Raw genomic sequence first — 12,026 nt, forward strand, 5'->3', positions numbered from 1 at the left:
AGAGGTGTTGATAAAAACAAAATACGGACATAGAAGCATCAAGTTGATTATTATAACAGCAACAAAATTAAACATAAGACTTTTATCATAGAACCTTTATCATATACTTCTCATGAATAAGTAACATTTCATCACACGATTGAAGTATAAAGCAAAAACTCTATTAAAAACCAACAAACTATGTTCTCAGTCAACTTTGCAACTACAATTCATCATCTTTTCAGGAAGGGTCACGTATCGGAGCTTTAGGCAAGTCCACATACTCAACCATCAAATAATCTTCTATGATTGCTAACACTCATCGCGTACACATGAGCAAAATGATTCAACCAGACACATAGAAAGATAGGGGCTTATAGTTTCGCCTCCCAACGTATTCACCTCAAGAGTGATGTCAACAATAATAATTCATGCTATCCATATTCAGCTGGACATATGTGCCTAGATCTTTCCTCACCACATGATGCTTGCCAAAGGAGAAAAATAAAAAGGAATAGAAGGAAAACTTTGACTCTTTGCATAAAAGTAAATACATAAAAGTAAAAGATAGGCCCTTCGCAGAGGGAAGTAGAGGTTGCTCTGCGCTTATTTGTTTGTATGCTCAACCCCTTAGTGCAAAAGAATGTCACATTGCATTGCCCCTTGTGATAGCGACCTTTATTATGCAGTCTGTTGCTTTTATTCTTCACCATCACAAGTTCGTGCAACGCTCAATTTTCTCTTACACTAAATGATCTCACACTTTTAGAAGCAATTTTTATTGCCTTTTTGCACCGATGACAACTTATTTGAGGGATCTTGCTCAATCCCTAGGTAGGTATGGTGGACACTTGAAAACAAGATTTGGGTTTAAGGGTTTTTGGATGCACAAGTAGTATCTCTACTTAGTGCGGAGTTTTTGGCTAGCAAAGATAGGGGGCAAGCACCACATGTTGAAGGATCTATGACAATATGACTTCTATGTGAATATAAACAAACATAAGCCATTAAGTTGTCTTCCTTGTCCAATGTCAACAATTTTGGCATATAATATTTTGATGAGGGCTCACAATCACAAAAGATTTCTAGGATAGTATATTTATATGTGAATCTTCTCTTCCCTTATTAATTCTTTCATGAGTTGCATCATTGACCAATGCTATGTTTGTCAATCTCTAATAAAATTTTCTACTTATACTTTTCCTTATGTGGTGTCATCACCTACCATAGGATTAGTACATGATCTTTTTCATTATTTCTTGCCTCTTATTTATTTCTTTTCTCTTTTTCTTCCTTATTTCTTTTCTTTTATTTGCAACATGAAAGTAAAGAAAGCAAAAACTCAAACTAAACTTTACTATATAACTTGCACACGATTACAAGGATAGATAACTAAGCAAACTCTCAAAGAAGAAGGGATCAAACTAAACTTTTATTCATCTAAAGAAAAAGATCGAACTAAAAAAAGTAAAAGCAAAAAGATAGTGGGATGATACGATACCGGGACACCTCCCCCAAGCTTGGCGGAAGCCAAGGGGAGTGCCCATACCCGATACTCAGTTCTCTTTTGGTGGTGAAGAGGATGATGTTGGTGATGAAGCGATCCTATCCTTGAGGATCAAGAGATTCTCCAATCGACGGATGACGCTCCAGAGATGGATGATATGCTCTTGATGCAGAATATTTTGGCGAGTGAGATACTTATTTTGTATGCGAACTATTTCAGTGATGCGAAAAGCTTCAATCTCAGTAGGGCTAAGGTGAACAAGGTAAGGCTTAAGGATATCTTCCTCTTCCTCCTCGGTAGGTAGTGCTTGTTCTGCCGCCAAATATGGATCTACGGTAGCCTCCTTGCCCTTGTCTCCCTTGACGACATCCGTAGGATCCTCCCTCTTCAGCTCGATCTTCATCAACCAAGCATCTTCTTCCATGTTGTTGGAGGAGGAAGAAGACATGATGCGTGGCTTGATAAATCTGACCGAAGACAACAAGAAAAGAGAATAGAGGATTTCTCCACGATACGGTGATTAACAGGTTCGGGAAGTATATATAGATTTTTTTTATCTTGGAGGACAAGCATACGGTAGAAAAACACAGTCCGGAAGGTGTCCCAGGTGGGCACAGCCCACCTGGGCGCGCCCTGGTGTCTTGTGCCCACCAGGGTACGCTTCCTGGAAGTTTATTTATTTCTTAATTTTCTAAATATTCCAAAACTGATAAAAAATATTTTTGCGGATTTTTTGGAGTTCGTTTGCTTACCATATCACGTACCTCCTTATTTTTACGATTTTGGAGTGTTCCAGAAGGACTCTTTTATGTGTTCTTCCGGTGTCAAAGTTTGGATAATATTACTTTCAACATTAATGGGCGTACCTGAGATATATTGTTTTATTCGTTGCCCCTTGACAACCTTCGGAATTATTTATTTTGATGGCTCCAGACCGATAAACCTCCTCGATAACATAGGGGCCTTCCCATTTTGAGAGGAGTTTTCCTGCAAAGAATCTAAAACGAGAGTTGTACAAAAGAAGATATTCTCCAGCTTTAAACTCGCGCTTTTGGATTCTTTTGTCATGCCATCTTTTAACTTTTTCTTTGAATAATTTTGCATTTTCATAAGCTTGGGTTCTCCATTCATCTAGTGAGCTAATATCAAATAACCTCTTTTCACCAGCAAGCTTGGAATCATAATTGAGCTCTTTGATGGCCCAATATGCTTTATGTGCTAACTCAAGAGGTAAATGACAAGCTTTTCCATAAACCATTTTATAAGGAGACATACCCATAGGATTTTTATATGCTGTTCTATAAGCCCAAAGTGCATCATCTAATTTCTTAGACCAATTCTTCCTGGACCTATTGACAGTCTTTTGCAAAATTAATTTTATTTATCTATTGCTAAGTTCAACTTGACCACTGGATTGAGGATGATAAGGTGATGCAATTCTATGGTTAACATCATACTTGGCAAGCATTTTACGGAAAGTGCCATGAATAAAGTGTGAACCACCATCAGTCATTAAATATCTAGGGACTCCAAACCTTGGGAAAATAACTCCCTTAAGCATTTTAATAGAGGTGTTGTGATCAGCACTACTGGTTGGAATAGCTTCTACCCATCTAGTAACATAATCAACAGCAACCAAAATATGTGTATACCCATTAGAGGAAGGAAAAGGTCCCATGTAAACAAATCCCCAAACATCAAATGGTTCAACAGCAAGTGAATAATTCATAGGCATTTCTTGACACTACTGATATTACCTATTCTTTGACATTCATCACAAGATAATACGAACTTACGGGCATCCTTGAAGAGAGTAGGCCAATAAAATCCAGATTGCTATACCTTGTGAGCAGTTCTATCTCCAGCATGATGCCCTCCATAAGCTTCAGAGTGACATTTCCGTAGGATTTGTCCCTGTTCATGCTCAGGTACACAACGTCTAATAATACCATCCACTCCTTCTTTATAAAGATGTGGGTCATCCCAAAAGTAATGTCTTAAATCATAGAAGAATTTTTTCTTTTGTTGGTAAGTAAAGCTAGGTGGTAAATATTTAGCAACAATGTAATTAGCATAATCAGCATACCAAGGAGTACTATGGGCAACATTTATTGCAGCCAACTTCTCATCAGGAAAACTATCATCAATAGGTAGTGGGTCATCAGGCACATTTTCAAGCCTAGATAAATTATCAGCTACGGGGTTCTCAGCTCCTTTTCTATCAATGATATGTAAATCAAATTCTTGTAACAAGAGAACCCATCGAATAAGTCTAGGTTTAGCGTCTTTATTTTCCATAAGATATTTAATAGCAGCATGGTCTGTGTGAATAGTTACTTTGGAATCAACAATATAAGGTCTAAATTTATCACAAGCAAACACCACTACTAAGAACTCTTTTTCAGTAGTAGCATAATTTCTTTCAGCACTGTCTAGAGTTTTACTAGCATAATGGATTACATTAAGTTTCTTATCAACTCTTTGTCCTAGAATAGCACCAACAGCATAATCACTAGCATCACACATAATTTCAAAAGGCAAGTTCCAATCAAGTGGTTGAACAATAGGTGCAGAAATTAAGGCTTTCTTGAGTGTTTCAAAGGCTTCTAAACAATCATCATAAAAAACAAAATGAATATCCTTTTGTAAAAGATATTTAGTGCTAAACTTTTGAAAAGCATCGATATCCATAAAAGATTTAACACAATCATACTTAAGTTTAATACCTGACTCTTTACCTTCGTCGAGTTCCCAATCTTCAGAGTTGCGTTTAATTATTTCCAAAAGATCCCACCGGAATTCAATAGTCTTCTTCATAAAAGAACCAGCACAAGAAGTATCAAGCATGGTTTGATCATTACGAGAAAGCCGACCATAAAAGTTCTGGATAATAATTTCTCTTGAGAGCTCATGATTGGGGCATGAATATAACATTGACTTAAGACTCACCCAAGCTAGAGCGATACTTTCTCCTTCACGAGGCCAAAAATTATATATATATAATTCCAATCACGATGAACTAGATGCATAGGATAAATTTTTTGATGGAACTCCAATTTCAAATGATTCCAATTCCAAGATCCAATATCTTCGCATAGCCTATACCATGCCAATGCTTTTCCCTTCAAAGATAAAGGGAAAACCTTCTTCATAGCTTCATCTCCGGGTAAACCTGCAAGCTTGAACAATCCACAAATTTGTTCTACATATATCAAGTGCATATTAGGATGTTCGGTTCCATCTCCTGCATAAGGATTAGCTAGCAGTTGTTCTATCATACCCGAAGGAATTTCATATTCAATATTTTCAGTAGGTGCAGTAGGTTGAGGGGTAGCTAATTTTGGTTCCGGTCGAGGTGAAGATACCCCGAACAAAGCCCTCAAAGGATTGTTTTCCATAGTAACAAGTGACAATAAATTTCAGCACACTATATAAATGTTTCCTTACCAAATTCCACTTACCAAAGGCTCTTCACTCCCCAGCAACGGCGCTAGAAAATAGCCTTGATGACCCACAATTATAGGGGATCAATTGTAGCTCTTTTTGATAAGTAAGAGTGTCGAACCCAACGAGGAGCAAAAGGAAATGACAAGTGGTTTTCAGCAAGGTAATGTCTGCAAGTGCTGAAATTATAAGTAGTAGAGTAGTTTGATAGCAAGATAATTTGTAACGAGCAAGTAACGATAGTAGTAACAAAAGTGCAGCACGATAGCCCAATCCTTTTGAGGCAAAGGACGGGCCAAAACGGTCTCTTATGATAAGCAAAGCGTTCTTGAGGGTACACGGGAATTTCATCTAGTCACTTTCATCATGTTGGTTTAATTCGTGTTCGGTACTTTGATAATTTGATATGTGGGTGGACCGGTGCTTAGGTGCTGTTCTTACTTGAATAAACCTCCTACTTATGATTAACCCTCCCGCAAGCATTCGCAACTATGAGAAAACTATTAAGAATAAATTCTAACCATAGCATTAAACTTTTGGATCCAATCGGTCCCTTACAGAATAGCGCATAAACTGGGGTTTAAGCTTTTGTCACTCTCGCAACCCATCATCTAATTGCTACTCCACAATGCATTCCCTTAGGCCCAAATATGTTGAAGTGTCATGCAGTCGACGTTCACATGACACCACTAAGGGAATCACAAAATACATACTATCAAAATATCGAATACATATCAAGTTCACATGATTACTTGCAACATGATTTCTCCCGTGACCTCAAGAACAAAAGTAACTACTCACAAATAATAACCATGCTCAAGATCAGAGGAGTATTAAATAGCATAATCGATCTGAACATGTAATCTTCCACCAAATAAACCATATAGTAATCAACTACAAGATGTAATCAACACTACTAGTCACCCACAAGCACCAATCTATAGTTCTGATAACAAGATTGAACACAAGAGATGAACTAGGGTTTGAGATGAGATGGTGATGTTGAAGATGTTGATGGAGATTGCCCTCCCCAATATGGGAGAGTTGTTGGTGATGATGATGACGATGATTTCACCCTCCGGGAGGGAAGTTCCCCTGGCGGAATCGCTCCACCAGAGGGCAAAAGTGCTCCTGCCCAAGTTCCGCCTCGAGACGGCGGCGCTCTGTCCCGAAATTCCTCTCCTCATTTTTTAGGTCAAAATGACCTATATACCAGAAGATGGGCACCGAAAGTGGTCCTGGGTGAGCACAACCACCAGGGCGCGCCTGGGCTCCCTGGCGCGCCCACGTGGGTTGTGCCCACCAGGTGGGCCCCCTCTGGCAGTTATTTGCTCCAATATTCCTCAAATATTCCATTAAAAATCTCCGTAGAGTTTTAGCTTGTTTGGAGTTGTGCAGAATAGGTAGCCTGGCATAGCTTTTCCAGGTCCAGATTTCCAGCTACCGGAATTCTCTCGCTTTGTGTATACCTTGCATATTATGAGAGAAAGGGCATTAGAATTACTCCAAAAAGCATTATTATGGATAAAAACATTATAAATAACATTAAGAAAACATGATGCAAAATGGACATATCAAGCTGTCAATATCTTCCATGCTAGGTCGGTTATTCTCACGATGAGTGGACTCCGCTCATCATTCACGAGAAAATGGCTGGTGATCGGGATGCCCAGTCCCATGCTCAAATCAAATCAAAATAATTGCAAACAAAACTCCTCTAGGACTGTTGTTAGTTGGACTATACCCGTTGTTTCGGACCAGCCGTGGAGTGTGCTTGTTGGTGGTGGGGGAGTATAAACTTTACCAATCTGTTTGGGAACCGCCTATAATGTATGTAGCATGGAAGATACCAAGATCTCTTGGTTGTTATGTTGACAATGATAGCATGCCGCTCAAAATATTATTTATCTTTATTTCAAAACTCAAGCTCTGGCACCTCTACAAATCCCTGCTTCCCTCTGCGAAGGTCCTATCTATTTACTTTTATTGTTGAGTCATTGTCCTCTTATAAAAAGCACTAGTTAGAGAGCACCACTATCATTTGTATGCATTGTTATTAATTTATATTGAGTATGACCGTGAATGGATCTCTTTTACCATGAATTACAATGTCTAGTCAGTCCTTGAACTTCAGGGGTGCTCTGCATTTATGTTTTGCGGTCTCGGAAAGGGCTAGCGAGATACCATCTTGTTATATCATATCATGATTGTTTTGAGAAATTGTTGTCATCAGAGATTTATTATTATTGCTCGCTAGTTGATTATGCCATTGATATGAGTAAATGTGAGACCTAAGCTTTCTTGTGAATATGGTTAGTTCATAATCTATGCTGAAAACTTGAATGTTGGCTCTACATATTTGCAACAACAAGATCAAACAGAGTTTGTAAAAGTTTTTCTTTATCACTTTCGGTTTGTCAACTGAATTGCTTGAGGACAAACATTGGGTTAAGCTTGGGGGAGTTGATACGTCTCCGTCGTATCTACTTTTCCAAACTCTTTTGCCTTTGTCTTGGACTCTAACTTGCATGATTTGAATGGAACTAACCTGGACTGATGCTGTTTTCAACAGAATTGCCATGGTGTTATTTTTATGCAAAATAAAAAGTTCTCGGAATGACCTGAAACTTCACGGAGATAAGTTTTGGAATTAATAAAAAATATTGGTGAAAGAATCAACAAAGGGGGCCCAAACCCTAGTCACAAGGGTGGAGGGCGCGCCCACCCCCCGGGGCGTGCCCTCCGATCTTGTTGGCCCCCTGGACCTCCACCGACCTCAACTCCAACTCCATATATTCACTTTCGGGAGAAAAAAATCAAAGAGAAGGATTCATCGCGTTTTACGATACGGAGCCGTCGCCAAGCCCTGTTCTTCCTCGGGAGGGCAGATCTGGAGTCCGTTCGGGGCTCCAGAGAGGGGATTCCGTCGCCATCGTCATCATCAACCATCCTCCATCACCAATTTCATGATGCTCACCACCGTACATGAGTAATTCCATCCTAGGCCTGCTGGACCGTGATGGGTTGGATGAGATTTACCATGTAATCGAGTTAGTTTTGTAAGGGTTTGATCCCTAGTATCCACTATGTTCTAAGATTGATGTTGCTATGACTTTGCTATGCTTAATGCTTGTCACTAGGGCCTGAGTGCCATGATTTCAGATCTGAACCCTTTATGTTTTCATGAATATATTTATGTTCTTGATCCTATCTTGCAAGTCAATAGTCACCTACTACGTGTTATGATCCGGCGACCCTAGAGTGACAATAGTCGGGACCACTCCCGGTGATGATCGGAGTTTGAGGAGTTCATGTATTCACTAAGTGTTAATGCTTTGGTCCGGTACTCTATTAAAAGGAGGCCTTAATATCCATTAGTTTCCAATAGGACCCCGCTGCCACAGGAGGGTAGGACAAAAAATGTCATGCAAGTTCTTTTCCATAAGCACGTATGACTATATTCGGAATACATGCCTACATTATATTGATGAACTGGAGCTAGTTCTGTGTCACCGTATGTTATAACCGTTGCATGATGAATGCCATCCGACATAATTATCCATCATTGATCCATTGCCTACGACTTTTCACATATTGACCTTTGCTTCATTACTTTTTCGTTGCCACTGTTACAATTCCTACAATACTGCTATTGTTACTTTTGCCACCGTTACCGCTACTTCCATACTACTTTGCTACTAAACACTTTGCTGCAGATATTAAGTCTTTCAGGTGTGGTTGAATTGACATCTCAGCTGCTAATACTCGAGAATATTCTTTGGCTCCCCTTGTGTTAAATCAATAAATTTGGGTTGAATACTCTACCCTCGAAAACTGTTGCGATCCCCTATACTTGTGGGTTATCATGATGACTGAAATTTGAGGAGTTCATGTATTCACTATCTGTTAATGCTTAATTTGTTCTGGTTCTCTATTAAATGGAGGCTTTAATATCCCTTAGTTTCCTTATGGACCCCGCTGCCAGGGGAGGGTCGGACAAAAGATGTCATCTAAGTTCTTTTCCATAAGCACGTATGACTATTTACAGAATACATGCCTACATTATATTTATGAACTGGAGCTAGTTTTGTATCGCACTAGGTTATGACTGTTATATGATGAATATCATCCAATGAATTCACTGTCCAATGTCTACGAGTTTTCCACATATTGTTCTTGCTAAGTTACTATTGTTGCTGTCATTGTTACACTTGCTACAAAACCATTACTATCACTATTACCGTTACTGTTACCACTGCCATCAAAAATATCATATTACTGTGCTACTAATCATTGTGCTGCAGATATTCAATCTCCAGGTGTGGTTGAATTGAAAACTCAACTGCTAATACTTGCAAATATTCTTTGACTCCCCTTGTGTCGAATCTATAAATTTGGGTTGAATACTCTATCCTCGAAAACTGTTGCGATCCCCTATACTTGTGGGTTATCAGTGATCATCAGTGAACTGCCAACATACCAATGCTGCATGAGTTTTATCAAACTTCATAGTTAAATGAGCCTTGCAATAGCACTGAGTCTTCGCTCTAAGCCTGCGGTTCCGACCTTCCATTGTTAAAAACTTGCTTTGCCATTTTCCAGCCCTGGAACAAACATACCTCCACAAGTGGATACTTCATGTAGCACCTTTTCCTCATTTCAGCAAGTCCCTCCTAATGTTGAACCCACATTCCTTCGCGTACTTGTTGTAGAACACATACGCCTCCCCTTTTGAGATGAACGTCTTTGCCATTACCATCCAATGCCTATCCAGGGACTCTTGTTGATATTCATCATACCCAATGTCCGGTTCAAATTCAACATCATCGTCATAGTCATCGTGCCCGCTAGGACCACCACCCCCCTGTAAAATTAGACAAAGAACCATGTAAGTCACTCAGTTGTTATATCGTTCCTTGCACTATACATTTTTTATCATACTTGGCTCACGCTTTCAACATAAGATTCATCGACGTCGTTCTGCTCATTGTCATCATCGACATCGTTCTGCTCATTTTCATCATCCACATATACTTTGTACAAATGAAGTAAGACATGTAAGTGCTAATGTTCTTGTCATATCATTCCTTATCCTGCATACTTCTCAACATATCTAGCTCGCGCTTTCAGCATAAAATTCATCTACATTGTTGTGCTCATGGTCGTCATCAACATGTATCTGTACTGATCTAAAGTAAGACATGTAAGTGCCAATGCTATTGTTTGTCATAATTTTTTGTCAATGTTCACGTCACTTACAGTAAAATGTTGTCCTCGGGAGGTAGGTTGACATTCGATGAGGAGGATTCATTATCGCTACCAGAATCATCACCTGCATATCCGGTTTGATGCTTAATCGGTGCACCTTCAAATGAAATGTGCCCACAATCCGAACACTACACAACATCATCACAGACATAATAAATTCAATTGCGAGACGATGATATGTGATGTAAAACAAAACATGTGCGAAAGTAAAGTACATGTTATAATTGTGGTCCACACGAATTTATTCGGAATCATTAAGATGTGCATAAAGCCATTGTCAAATTGTCCAGGCAAGGCTGAATTTTCACTCCATTTCAGTATGTATTGAATTACAATTGCGACAAGAAAAGTGCAAATCCGCAAACCTTTTGTCGATTCAACGCAGGCTGGGCATCAACGTTGTCCTCGGCTTGGTCGGCGGCATGGGAGAGGGTAGGAGTGTCGACGACAATGTTCTGGCACCTTCCATTAGGGGCGACGACGCATGTGTGGGGGTGGGAGAAAGAGGGGGAATGCCGACGACGGTGTGCTGGCACCGGGGAGGGTGGCGAATAAGACACCGTGTGCCACGAGGAAGGCATGGAAGGTGTCGTGCGATGACGCCTATGAGCCTAACGATGACGATTGGAAATGGCCGCCAGCCGGAGTCACGACGGCGGCAACTAATCGTTAGGGTTTCAGATTGGGTGGGGCGAGGGGTGCACACGACAGGTTTCTTTCTTTTTTCGTTGGATCGTACCGGCGGTTAGAGCAGCCGAACATATGTCGCACGTGAACCGGTGGGTCAACCCCAATACATGCTAAAGTGGGTACGATTTGACAAGGGTTCATAATATCTTTTTTATGATTAGTGGGGGTTGTACCGCATGTTTGTTTAGATTTTAGGGCAACTCAAACGCACGACCCCAAATGGACGTTCGTTTTGTCCGAATTTCGTCCGTTTGAGGCAGAAAAACGGACACGCCCGTCCGCTTGCGGTCACGCGGCCGTCAGTGCGTCCAACCGGCCCACTGCATCCCAAACTGTCCTTTTTTGGACTTCAAATTTTACCCAAAACGCCCAAATAAACATTGCAAATAATATAAAAAATAATATAAACATTAAAATGTCCATAGTACCCAAGTTCACCACATTAATATAAACAAAAACTTAAAAAACATTAAAAAACTAGATAAAGGCCCGTCGTCGCCGCGACCGCCGTCGTCTTCAGTAGCCACTGTCCTCCTTCTCATCATCCCCGGTGAGTTCGACATACGGCGGTGGCTGCCAGAGGTGGGCTGGCAGCCCCTGCCAGGCCGAAGGCACCTGCTGTGGTGGTTGCGGTGGCGCCTGCATCACCTCCTCCCGTGGAGGGGACAGTGACCACCGAGGCTCACGCTTTCACGGCACGGTCTCCGTCCACGACCAGGACAACCCAACCAAGGCCAGGTTCCATCCCGCCGGCTCCTCCTTCCTCCGCGCCTCCGAACAGACGTCCTTCATGGCCTCCTCCTTGGCATAGGCGTCCAGCTCCGGAAGGCGAAGTCGCCGGCCGCTAACAAGGCCATTATCTCCTCCAGGCCCTGCCATTTACGCTCGTTGTGGGTGTGGAGGGAGTCCTGTTGGGAACGCAGTAATTTCAAAGATTTCCTACGCACACGCAAGATCATGGTGATGCATAGCAACGAGAGGGGAGAGTGTTCTCCACGTACCCTCGTAGACCGAAAGTGGAAGCGTTTAGAACAACGCGGATGATGTAGTCGTACATCTTCACGATCCGACCGATCCAAGTACCGAACGCACGGCACCTCCGAGTTCAGCACACGTTCAACTCAATGACGTCCCACGA

Source organism: Triticum aestivum, chromosome 5D (assembly GCF_018294505.1).
Source record: "Triticum aestivum cultivar Chinese Spring chromosome 5D, IWGSC CS RefSeq v2.1, whole genome shotgun sequence".
Taxonomy (NCBI): Eukaryota; Viridiplantae; Streptophyta; class Magnoliopsida; order Poales; family Poaceae; genus Triticum; species Triticum aestivum.